The sequence below is a fragment of the Pimephales promelas genome, chromosome 16 (assembly GCF_988280905.1).
Source record: "Pimephales promelas chromosome 16, fPimPro1.hap1.1, whole genome shotgun sequence".
Lineage (NCBI taxonomy): Eukaryota > Metazoa > Chordata > Actinopteri > Cypriniformes > Leuciscidae > Pimephales > Pimephales promelas.
This window is the reverse complement of record NC_142784.1, coordinates 335653-348633: the sequence shown is the minus strand read 5'-3', so window position 1 is coordinate 348633 and position 12981 is coordinate 335653. Positions and strand designations below refer to the sequence as shown.

At 38.0% G+C, this 12981-nt stretch overlaps 1 pseudogene; it reads right to left on the bottom strand.

Annotated features, from left to right (window-relative positions):
• Positions 1-2842: 2842 nt before the first annotated feature.
• On the bottom strand, positions 2843-8048 carry LOC148971567 (uncharacterized; annotated as a pseudogene).
• Positions 8049-12981: the final 4933 nt, after the last annotated feature.

Here is a 12981-nt window from a genome sequence, read left to right as displayed (position 1 = left end):
ACCTGTTCATCCAGCAAACAGTCGGTATTGATCGTCAATCTAAGAAAGGATTTTTTTCATGGCCACAGTCAGAACATTTTAGATTAGGGTACAATTCATGATGACTCGCTTGGTTTAATCCTCGATTGTAAGTCGCTTTGGATAAAAGCGTCTGCTAAATGACAATGTAAATGTAGTGTCTCGCCTTAACTTTAAAGGGGTGATGAACTGAGAAATCAAATTTTCCTTGAGCTTTTGACATCTAAGAGGTCATCATATTATAAGGATATCCTGTAAGTTTCAGAACTGAAAACGTCCTTGTTAGTCCAATAAAAGCTTTTATTGACACCAGCCTCTGAAAACGCCTCGTTTTTAAAAGTGGGAAACTATGACGTCGAACTCGAAGGGGTTAATTTATACTTTACCTTTGAAGTTTATATAAACCACACATCTCAGATATTTCAACAGTATAGCTAGCCTATCTTTATTATTATTTATTATGAATTTATTAACCAAACTTCAACATCATAAGGGCAGATCCTTTTAGCGCTGCTGATGACACTGTGGAGTGACGCTCGAGTGATCAAGTACTCCAATGTAAAAAAGCTTTTATTCGATTCCTCTGTCCTCCTTTCCTTCCCTCGTGTCCTACAGGGGGTGGAGCAGAGACGCAAGGAAAGGAAACGAGGATGCACAAATAAGAAATGAGAAGCACCCAACGCCTACTTCAACACGGCCGGTTAAGCCCCGCCCACCGATTCGCGCTTTACACGCATAGCTAAGTAGCCTAACATACATGCCTACCTCGTGATGACAAACCAGATCGACCTAACGAGCAATACAGAATATTGTGCAGTGCCTGGTTATGGAAGAAGACAGTCGCTGCATAAGCTTCCTCTGGATTCCAATAGGACTGCATGGATAAACTTTATTTTGAATGACTTTCCAGCTGATGAGGGTAAAACATCGTCATCTGTTCGCTTCATTTCACTGAGGATTGTTTTGTAAACAAGACTGGATTTGCAGAGCGATTAAGAGTAAAGAACGGTGCTGTGCCGTCTATATTGGATCTGACAGGAATTGTGCAACACACGGACTCTGGGTCGAACATGTATGGGCGAATCCGGTTGTCATTTGACAACATTGGACGTTTTCCCCCACGTGCACCGACGGGTGAGTGAAACTCATTATAATATGCAAAACTGTTCTCCACTCACAGCAGTGGGCGTTTACTTCCAAGTCTTCAGTGCGACACGCCCATAAAAACCGACTGTTTTTCAGGAAGGCTCACAACTTGGGTACAAAATAGCCTATTACTTGTTCATTTTGATGTTTTTGAATGCAAAAACCAAGCGAACGTCATAAGTTGACCTCAGACAACAATATAATAAAATTTAAAAAGCCAGTTCCTGACCCCTTTAAATATACTGTTGTAAATAGACTTAATTGATATTGGGCCAATCATCAACCGAACTCAACTCTTCAGCACAGTGGTAACTCCAAAAACTCAGACATACCAGAAAACATTTTATATTCCAAAATAATACAACATTAAACACTACCAGATCTTACTGTATATTAATAAGTATGTGTATATATACAGTCGTGAACAGAATTAATCATACCCCTGGTAAATATGATATACAATGGCTGTAAAAAATAAATCTGCACCGTTTATTCTTTAGCTCTTTCATTAAAAAAATTGGCAAAGTTCTAACCTTTTGTTTAAGTAAAAGAATTGAAAGTAGGCTACGGGGGGAAATCACATTATAAAATAAATGTTTTTCTCCAAAACACGTTGGCCACAATTATTCATACCCCTTGAATGTTTTATGTTTAAAATGTCTATGAAGTATATTCCCATTCATATTTACCTTTTTTTTGCACACTAGGGTGACTAGGAACGTGAAATTGTCCAGTCATGAGTTCTTGTTTCACTAGAGTTTAAATATGAGGAAACACAAAGGCCAAATTTCCTGAGTCATCCATCACAATGAATAAAACCAAAGAACATGGTTCTGATGTGCATCAAAAGATTGTTGAGCTACACAACATGGAAAATCGATGTAAGAAGATAGCTAAAGAATTTAAAATTCCCATTTTGACCATCAGGGCAATAATTAAGAAGTTAATCAACTAAAGATGTTACCATTCTGCCAGGAAGAGGGTGTGTGTCTATATTTTCTTAATGGACGGTGAGGATGAAAGTTTGAGTGGCCAAACCCACATAGCAAAAGGACTCCGTGGCGGATCTGCTTGCTCGTGGCTTCGCGCTGCATCCGCTCCGCATCCGGGATTCAAAATATACATCCGCCGCGGACCCGCAACGGACTCATACAAATTCTGGCTCATCTGGGCCGGGTCTGTTTTGGACCCGTTTATCTCATTGTTAATATCCCTTCTGTTCTTGCTTTAGGATGTAAAATATGATAAACTAGACTATAGGATACAACCAAAAACTATCAATAGGGCTGTCCTAGGCTAGTACAGCATAGACCAGCAATTCTAAATAAGCTTAGAAGAGTTTCAATTCAAGACATACATTTATTGTACATAAGTAATCACTAGCCTACTCAATGGAAATATATAATTTAGATTAACATTTATGGAAAGCTATAGGTTATAGCCTATTCTGGTTTTGTTAAGTAGCCTATCTGGGCTAAGCTAATCTACATTCATTTTGCCGTTAAAACCTAATTTAGTGCTTTATAGGCCTAGGTCGGTACAAACAAAAAATATTTGATCTATTAGGCTACAACTTCAATGAAATGCTGCACTATAAACAGATAAACTATCAGAAAGTGAGTGAACAACTTCAACAACAAGAGGTTCAATCAAAATGTTTTATTGTTTATAATCACTCCTATATTTGTGTGGATGGAGGCGGGGCACGTCTCCTCGTTGCCCGATCTGCCGCCAGGTTGAACCACCTGATCGTGTGCTTGGTGACCTCTGCATCCGTGGCTGACCCGACCGTGTCATCGTGTTTTTCCTCACAGCACCTGGAATAAACCATACAGATATGTTTGTTTATGGTTTGTATTAAACGGAAATACAGTAACACATAGCTTTGGTGCGCAAGTTGATAAGAGAAAACCCCCCGTGGATTGGGCACGCCGCGGGACAGACGCGTAAATCGAGCCCATCCATCTCTCGTTAGTTAACGTTAATAACGTTATAAGCTACATGGCACGTTTTATTTTATTTCCCATTGACATCCGACTGAAACAACAACCTTTCCCCTGATGTCTGTTTAAAGGCATGGCTTTTAGTTTATCAGCTCGTGCGTCTGTGCCGCTGCGCGCTCAATCCACTGCGTGTTTTCCTCTCATTAGCTCGCGCAGCACAGTTTTTGTGCCATGGGCTTTCACAGGATGCGGAATGCGCGCCGCGGGGCTACAAACCCATTAATTTCAATTGCTTGCGCCGCGTAAGGACGTTTTGTTGCTGCATCGAAAAGCAAGTAGGGTTAGAAGCTGGAAGACGATTTCGGGATATCTAAATATGTTTAGTAAAAGGTAAAACTTTCGAAATCTCTGTGTAAATATTGAGTGATGTCACACGCAAGCGATCACTTCCGGCGTAACATTGAACTGATTCAGTTCGGTTCAGTTGGACATTGAACAACTGATTCAGATCACTGTGATTACACGAGATAGAACGATATAAATACTGTTGGTTTTCTCACACAAACCGCTCGTTTCGTGTCTTAGGCCATCAGTGTGTACTTACATTTACGAGTCATTAAATCTTTAAAAGTTTGACGTGAACCCCCTAAAACCGTATTATATGACTGACAGACAACACCGGTTTGACCAAAAAAATGTCAAAATTGAAAATACTGTGGAAACAAAGACACCTACATCTTGGATGCCCTTGAGGTAAACTAAAACATATCAAAAATTAATTTCAAAGTGAACTATCCCTTTAATAGTCCTAACTACTTGCATACGGAGGGAGTACAGGGCTCCAGACTGCGACCAAATAGTCGCATTTTGCGACCAAAATTTGAGAGTGTGCGACTGAATTTTACATCCAGTCGCACATGTGCGACCGGTAAATTTGCCACACGTTAAACGCATGGTAAGGGTGGAAGGGACGCGTCAATGAATCCGTGACAAGAATAGCGCGAATAAACGTCTGTGACGGAGACAAATATCACAACCTGCAATGTTCGTCTGAGCAATAAGCGATCTATCGACTCGTTACCTAGCAGCGAATACAAACAAAATGAAAGTGGAACTAAAATACGCAACTCACGGACGGACCGTTAGCGTTTTTATTAGGCTGGAGATAATAGACAGAGCAGCGCATAGTGGAGCCCCCCCGAACCACTGACAGTAATAAAGCCCCGAACTTGCCAGTCGCGGGCGATCTCGATCACACGACACTGTTACTAGCAGATCCAGTGAATAAATCCATTGAATTCACCTCAGAATTAATAACATTATTGCTACGAGATCCAGTGAGAAACATTCCGATTTGGCGCAGAGTTCTGTTATAAACCACAGATATCAGATCAAACAGCGCTGACGTGGAAACCAGGAGAAAGACTTACAGAAGGCTTTCAGTTCACAAAACAGCAACATTCTCCATGAATTTAGGCTAATGTAGTAAGTTAACTTTAACCATAAATATGATGTCAAACGCTTACAACGTAGCCTACACATCTTTGTCCTGCTCTTCAAAACGATAATATCATATATAATGTTTTATTTTTTGTATTTTTTTTGTGTGATGATCAACACATTTTTTGTTCATTCTTCAAAGATTGTCCTAAAACAAAAAAAATTAAGATGTTGGATTTAAGATTAAGATGTTGGATTTAAGATTATTATTATTATTTAAAAAAAAACAAAAAAAACATTGTAAACAGTAAGATGTTTATTGGCTATTTTTACTCCAAGTCCTTATATACATACATGTTTTCTCTCCTTTTGTTTTTAATTAATATTAAGACATTATAAGTGATAATAACTAAATTAATCTAAGTGATTTATTGTCAGCCCAGTGCTACCAGTTGTTTTTTTTTTTTTTTTTTTGTATAACTCGAGTTCTGATTTGAGGTGGTGCTGCCTTCAAATTTGAGTCTGGAGCCCTGTGATGTTAAGTCTATTTATAACCCTAACCCTAATGTTAAGTCTATTTATTATTAAAGAATTTGTCAGTATTACAGTTATGTTGGGGTAAATTTGAATAATTGCATTGCGAGCTTTTTTAAGGTGTGCCCCTAAATTTTCTGCTTGCGCTCCTAAAATTTTCAGTCAGGGGCAACAGCGCTCCTAGTAAAAAAAGTTAGTCTGGAGCCCTGGAGTACTCTGTGTTTGGGCCGAACTCTGAGCTCAGAGCCCTCCCCCCGGAAAGCAAGCCATATACACATTTAACTTTACCCCCTCTAATTATAATAAAGTGTGAACTTGTGAAACATGTACTTGGATCAGACCCTCATAGACCTGCGTCACCTTTAAACACATTAGCCACGCTTCCACTGTTGGGTCGAGCCAGGGCACATAGTAATAAACATAGTGAACGCTTGAAGAAATCAGCCAAATCACAATCATGTTTTTATTCTGTCAGCAGCCATACCTCTCGGCTCTTTATAGCGGACTATCATAAAATAATGCAACTTTTTCTCTGACTGAAAATATCTGTAGCCTTCTGGGAGTCGAGAGAGTGCAAAACCAGGGAGATTGTCGCTCACAGACAGAATCTTACCACTGCTTCAATAGAATATTTGCAATAATCATGGACAATCAATAACCCTAATGGCACCATTCATATTAAATAGGAAAACTCACCACTCTCTGTCGAGCTGGGCCATTTGATGGTTCCTTTAAGAAGATTTCCACTGAAACTGGATATTTTCTGGCATCTCAACATCTGGCCCCGGGGTGCTGCTCAGCTGCTGGTGAGCTAGTTCAGCTTTGCCACAAGCTGGTCCTGTTGTTGTTTGATTGTTTCCAGCGGGCTAAGGATGTGGACCTCAGCCGCTGTTGACAAACATGAAATATAGCTAAAATGTAGTGTACTAAAATATATCATGTTTCAGTGTTTATCCTCATTACTCAAAATACTGACATTAGGTAATGACAAAAGTTCTTGTCAAAGTTTGAATGACCCTCTAGTGTTAGTCAGCTATCGCTCACCAGAACAGGGAATGGTATCAGCCATTCTTCCACCTCGCCATGTTGGTCTATAGTTCAGGCTTCCTCTGTTGGCCGCTTGTCGAGGGGTGGAGGGACTGCCGTTCCTGATCCATGGTGAAGGGAGTGGTGTGTGAGAGGGCGACATTTTTTATCAAATGGTAGTAATCTGTTAACCATGACTGATAATACACATGGGGCCTTTCTATTCACTACTATTTCAGAAATCAGTCCCTGCCTTGGGTAACTCTGCGCATGTTAAATGCGGGTGCTGGGAGTTGAGGTGGTAAAGTGTTTTGGTGTCCTGCCCCATAGTCAGGTGCTAAAGGAGAGAAATTGGTATTTAATGGTTGTGATCGGTTAACCATGGTAGGCTGCACAGGGCCAAACAATGGCAAACAACAAATCTCTGGTCATGCTGAACATTTAACATTTTGGTATTCTACCTATTTCAATCCCGTGAATGGACTGACATTGAAAATCTGAGATGGTAATGCAGATTTAATCTATTAATTTGAAACAGAGAGACCATTGCTGTGTTAATATTGATGGGGCCGCTGTATTGAATATTATTTCGGAGAACAGTGTTTACCTAGACAGTTTTCTCCAAGTTGAGTATTACTCTGCTGCCAGGGACTCGGCTGAAGGAATGGACAGAATGAGATGAGAATATCTTTAGCACTACGAATGTTAACCATATCTCTGATATTAATATTATGATATGTTATTTCGATGTTAAGAGATCATTCCTTACTCTGCCAGTGCAATTGGCTTGAGGCTTCAGCTGATACACCAGGCATCCTCAGAGATGCCACGTCACCATTATCTTCCTCACTGTCATCAGAGTCCCCAAAACGATGGCTGTTAAAAAATGACCAAACATACATTGGACAAGCATCTCTGGTCTACTTTTTAAATGCTACAGGAAAGATCCCTTTTACTGTAGAAAGATAACAAAAACACAACACAACACACTTACACTGGCTTCCTGAATCTTTGTCCGGCAGCTCCCCCTCCTGCTCTGCGTCTGACTGTAGGAGCAGTGTTTGAATTTGGACACAGGTAAAGCTGTTTTGAGAGCAGTGTTTTCCCCCACGTGCACCGACGGGTGAGTTAAACTCATTATAATATGCAAAACTGTTCTCCACTCACAGCAGTGGCGTTTATTTCCAAGTCTTCAGTGCGACACGCCCATAAAAACCGACCGTTTTTCAGGAAGGCTCACAACTTGGGTACAAAATAGCCTATTACTTATGACGTTCGCTTGGTTTCTGCATTCAAAAACATCAAAATGAATAAGTTGACCTCAGGCAACAATATAATACAATTTTAAAAGCCAGTTCATGACCCCTTTAAATGGCAATGAAGATTACCTATTAATGGTCATTTAAGTGAAATTACTGAACTTAATTGATAAAAATGATCATTCTAGAACAAAATTTCAAATGGCACTTAGAGGCTTTTGCATCTGAACTCTTCATATATACATTACACATATTTGAGTATATGAGTGGTTTTCTGTTTTGTTTCAATAAATATAACACCAATATAATGGTTTGAATAGTATCTACTTATTATGGGAGATGTTCATTTGGACCAACATGTTTCAGGTGGGGATCATCAACATTTGCTTCTTAGACATCATAAAGACTGTAAAAGTACAAAAGTTAGAAAACATATATCAATAGGGTCCTGAGGACAGGAGTTGCAGTGATCCATATGTCACAATTTATTTTTTACATTTTTTGGTGTTCATGTGAGTGTTTATGCACTATACATCATCTAATCATGACTTGATGATGAATTTAGGGTCTCAGGTATATCTACCATAAGGGAGCGCGTCTTTTTCCACTCGTAGAGTGGGAGCATTCGTGGAATTTCCAGAGAGTTGGGGGCATCAAATTCAGGTTTCACCTCCTGTATCATGATCCCACCGGTCCAGTTCACCACACTTGAGCCATGAATGTTTGTTGTTATTTTGTTCAGATTGTCCCACTCGAGATGAAACACATTCCCTCACCAGTAGTAATAATAATAATAATTAAAGTATAATTAATTAATTATTAAGCATAACATTTTTTTTCAACTTAACAGAAACCTGGAGAGACCATTATCTGCCAGTTAATGTGGGCTTCCATAACGCTAAATGCTCTTCACCAAGAAAGACCTTTCTAAGTGTGTGTTGGTGCATGGTGTAGGCTATGTATTTGTGTAGTTAGTTTAAAAATGTATGTTAAATAAACCTCACATTACCAGTGAATCCTAATTACATGACGTGATTTTTAATTAATGCATATTTTTGAACACGTTGTATCTTAAAATGTATTATTTAATTAAAATATAGATGTTATATTTTTAATGTGCAACAACTGACGTTGGGAACAAGCTCAACATGTGCTCAACAATAATTTACATAGCCAGTTTTGAAAAATGGAGGAGATTTATCAAATCGAAAACTAAAGGAGAAAAACAGACTGCCTATATGTGCTTTGTTTGGATATCCAGGGTGGCAACCAATATAGCCAGAAAATACATACATGTGACAATATTTCAGGTGGGGATCATCAACATTTGCTTCTTAGACATCCTAAAGACTGTAAAAATACAAAAGTTAGAAAACATATATCAGAAGGGTCCATAGGGGAGGAGTTCCAGTGATCCAATGTCACCATTTTTTGACATTTTTTTGTGTTTTTTTGAGATTTTATGCACTATACATCATCTAATCAAGACAATCCTCATATTTATCAATTCCTCATGCAAAGACGAAGAGAAAATTTTCATTTTCCGCAGGCAAAAATCAAGCGCGGACACAAAAGATGATACAAAAAATCACATATGGGACAAAAATTTGCGCGGGGAACATCAAAATTCCTTTTCTAGACACCTTAAGGATTACAAAAAACTAGGTTAAAAAATATATCTTTCGGGTGCAGGTGAACCCCCCCTTCCTACCAGACTATTTTCATTTTGCAGCAAACGTTGCTAGAATGGTAATGTAAAATATAAATTAAAATACAGAATGCAATACCATTTTACATAATGCATTGTTGTTTTGCATATTGCATTTTTATTGCTACCCATTTGCTTCCATACAATACACACCCTACAATTTAATATAATATCACGTATTATAAAGATCCCTCATATTTAATGTTTTATGATTTGTTAATTGCAATAAACAAATTACAGTTTCATTTAAACATTATCAGTTGTTTGTAAAAGGTGTTTTGATGCATGTTTCTGCTTGTAATTACACTGTTCTGACCAGCAGGAGTCGCCAGAGTGGCGCTGAGAATCAGTGAATCAATGAATCAGTTCATGAAGCAAATGAGTCAATACATCAAAAGGAATGATTTCACTTATTGCTATTGAGTCATGTGTACCAGCATATATGCAATCCTATGCATTCATTCAATTCATGTAAGGTAATTAGGGCTGTCAAACGATTAATCATGATTAATCGCTTCCAAAATAAAAGTTAAGTTTGTGTTTACATAGTACATGTGGGTGCACGGTGTATAATTATTTTGTATATATATATATATAAATACACACACATGCATGTATATTTAAGAAAAAATATTATTTATATATAAAATATTTATATTTATGTATAATATAAATTATATATAAATCTATATATAGTATATACATGAAAATATTTATTAAATATATACAAGCATGTGTGTGTATTTATATATATAAAATAATTATACACCGTGCACCCACATATACTATGTAAACACAAACTTTTTGATTGATTGATTTACACTAGTAGGCAGGCTGCATTTTTTGCGTGCGCACTGTTGACGTTGCGGCATTGATAGAAATGGATAGAAAATAGTCCCGCGTTAAAACTGAGGTATGAATTTTGACCGGCGTGTTTTTTGTGTGGTAAATTAATCAAGCTTTGAAACGCAAATCATTTTTTCACGTAAAAACGCACAGTTTTGTGGCCTCGGGAGTACTTCATTGAAAAACTTCCAGCGGTCAGAACTCTGACCAGGGGGGTCACAACAGAGTGGGTCAGTGTGTATTCACTATAGTGCTGGGAAGGATTGCATACAACTTCATGTCTTAAACGGGCGAACTAACCCTTTAAGAATAAATGACTTACTGCATCAGCTGAATCCGTGTGCTCCTCGAACTGGAAAAACTGCTCCTCGAACTGGAAACTAGCAACTGAGGAAACTTTTCCAGAAATTATTCCTCACTGCGCAGCAAGACGAGATAAAGGTCAGGGCGTTCTGATGTGGGCGTTTTCATGCCTTGCCTCAACATTAGCGTTTGACTAGCGCGCGCTCTCAGTGGGCGGGGTCACATTACGCTATAATTAGGTGAAAGGAAAAAGACCGACATCTCTCTGTTTTCATACAGATTACATCAACTGAGAATAGTTGCTTTTTTATATAAATTTAAATATAATATTCAATATAAAATATACATTTCAGCTCTTTCGTGTCTCTGTGACAAGTATTTAATGAGTTACAGTTCATTTTTCGGACGCGTTTAAGAGTGGAGAACGCAAAACTCACATCATGTTTATTTTTCTGTATTTTGAGTATCCACAAAAAAATAGAAACTGTATGTAAGATCAAAATCAGGAGTTTTTTGAGTCTCTTTTGCACTGATAAGTAAAGTGAGCATATCACGCCGGTGTGATTGTTGACCCCATGGGGTTGACCCTTCAGCCGCCAAAGGTTATTTTCCTAAAACATTCAATTTTGACATCTTATCTTAAAAGTGATAAAAGATATATGTAAATTAGAGAAATATTAAGGATGACCCAAAGTTTATGTAGGGATTACATTTTCCCATCTAATTTGCATTTTATGACGTCATATGGTGGCAGAAATCATGGATTGTAGAATGTTTAATGATCAAATGCAGCACTACTTCCAATACTGAATGCTCAGGTATACAGTGAGTAGTAAACAAACTGTGTAAATCATTACTAATAAATGGTAGAAACAAACCGTTGGGCTTTTGCTGTAGAGATTTTGCATTTACTGCATACAGTAGGCACTCTGGTTCCATTTATATATTAAACATATGACACACAAACACAGGTAGAAAAGACCCGCTCACTCGCTACGGCCAGGCTCAGATCATCAGTGAGATGATACGATCTGCACGAGCGCGGCCACACAGCTCCGACTATCGTCATTGCGACTCACCACATCGCCCCCTATCTGTGCTATGAATACTTCGACCTCGTCTCATATACCCAGTGGTATTAGACGAGTCTCTGATGAAATGGCTCACTCTAACACTAGCTCTGCTTTTGATCGCACTAATTTAATACGCTTTAACTCGAACATTTTGAATAGAAACTAGGGCTGAACGATTAATTGCATTTGCGATAAAATCGCGATATGATGAAACGCGAGTTTGTAATCGCAAGGGCTGCGATTACACTGGTCACGTGACACGCGAGAGAAAAGCAGTCTGCAAGATCAAGCATCAACTTGCCACGCTACGCGGTCTGGCGTTCAGAAAAGAACAGTTTATTTTTAATGTATGTGATATTGTGTTATTTATTCTCTCCCCAACAATAAATAATTTTTTTTTAAATCGCATATTAAATCGCAATATTGGTTAAAAAAAATCGCAAATTAGATTATTTTCCATAATCGTTCGGCCCTAATAGAAACATGACGTTTTTTGAGTCGGGATGAAGTCTGCCTTCCAGTGGAGGGGATGTTGAACGATATTTGACACCTAATTTGACAAAATCGTCCGTTTCATTCAGTGCCGCATCTTGTCGAGAAAACTCGACCGTGGCGCCTAGAGGGTTAAAGCAAATAAAACCACTTGTTTTTTTCCCCCCGAAAAAGCATGACTACTTTTTTCCACACAGTGCTATCAGGAATAAGAGAATCAGTAAAGAATCGGGTCGATTAGCAGAATCGTTAGTGGCACTGATATTGATAAAATCTTATCACTTCCCATCCCTGTTTATCAGGGTCACAGACTGCAGCAGTTTGTTGGGTGTGTGGAGGCTGAAGAGACACGTTGTGTGGAGTTATACTGTGGAAACTGATTGAATTATTGTGAATTAGAGAAGTGTGTGTTTTTCTGAGACTGGAGAGGTGAACACAGACAGCATTTTGTCTGCTGTGTCCCTTTTTTCTGGATTGGAGGAGTTTTTGCATGATGAGGATGTGAAGATTCCTGTGCAGACTCTGAGAAAACCAATCAGGGTTCGACATTAACACTGGTCCAGCACACGTGTTTTTTGTTTATTTTTGTTTTTAAGTGAAAATTGATATAAAATATAATATAATAAAATAACCAAGGAATGTCTATAGTTCACAATAATATAGACATACCTAATGTCCAGACAGTAACAAAGTTTCGCTGTTGAAACACACAGTTATTAAACATATTAATTAAAAAACAATGTAGACTACGCACAACAAGAGTGCTGTGTAAATGATTTATTTTGATTGGTTGTGTCTTATTATTTTAATCGAATATATTGGTAAAATTAAATAAATTGAAATGAAATTCAGAGCGTACATTTAATAATGGATGAGCAGCACTCATATCACCCTGTAGCCCAACACTGGCTGCCCACTGAAGCTAAGCTAGACTATATTTTTCCCCTTTAAACTATTTTTCCAGTACATGTTTTACCTTTATAAAATAAATTATGCTTTAATTGAACCAATGTTAGGTAAATATGTAATGATAATAAAAACTAAATTTAATTAAAACCCCAGTAGGTAATTCACTGTCTTAATGAGTGAGTCGTCGAGTCAAATTCAAGCAATTGACTGTATTTATGAACTAATCGTTGAATCTCACGATCTGTTCAAAGCAGATAATAATATAATAATACAATAATATAATT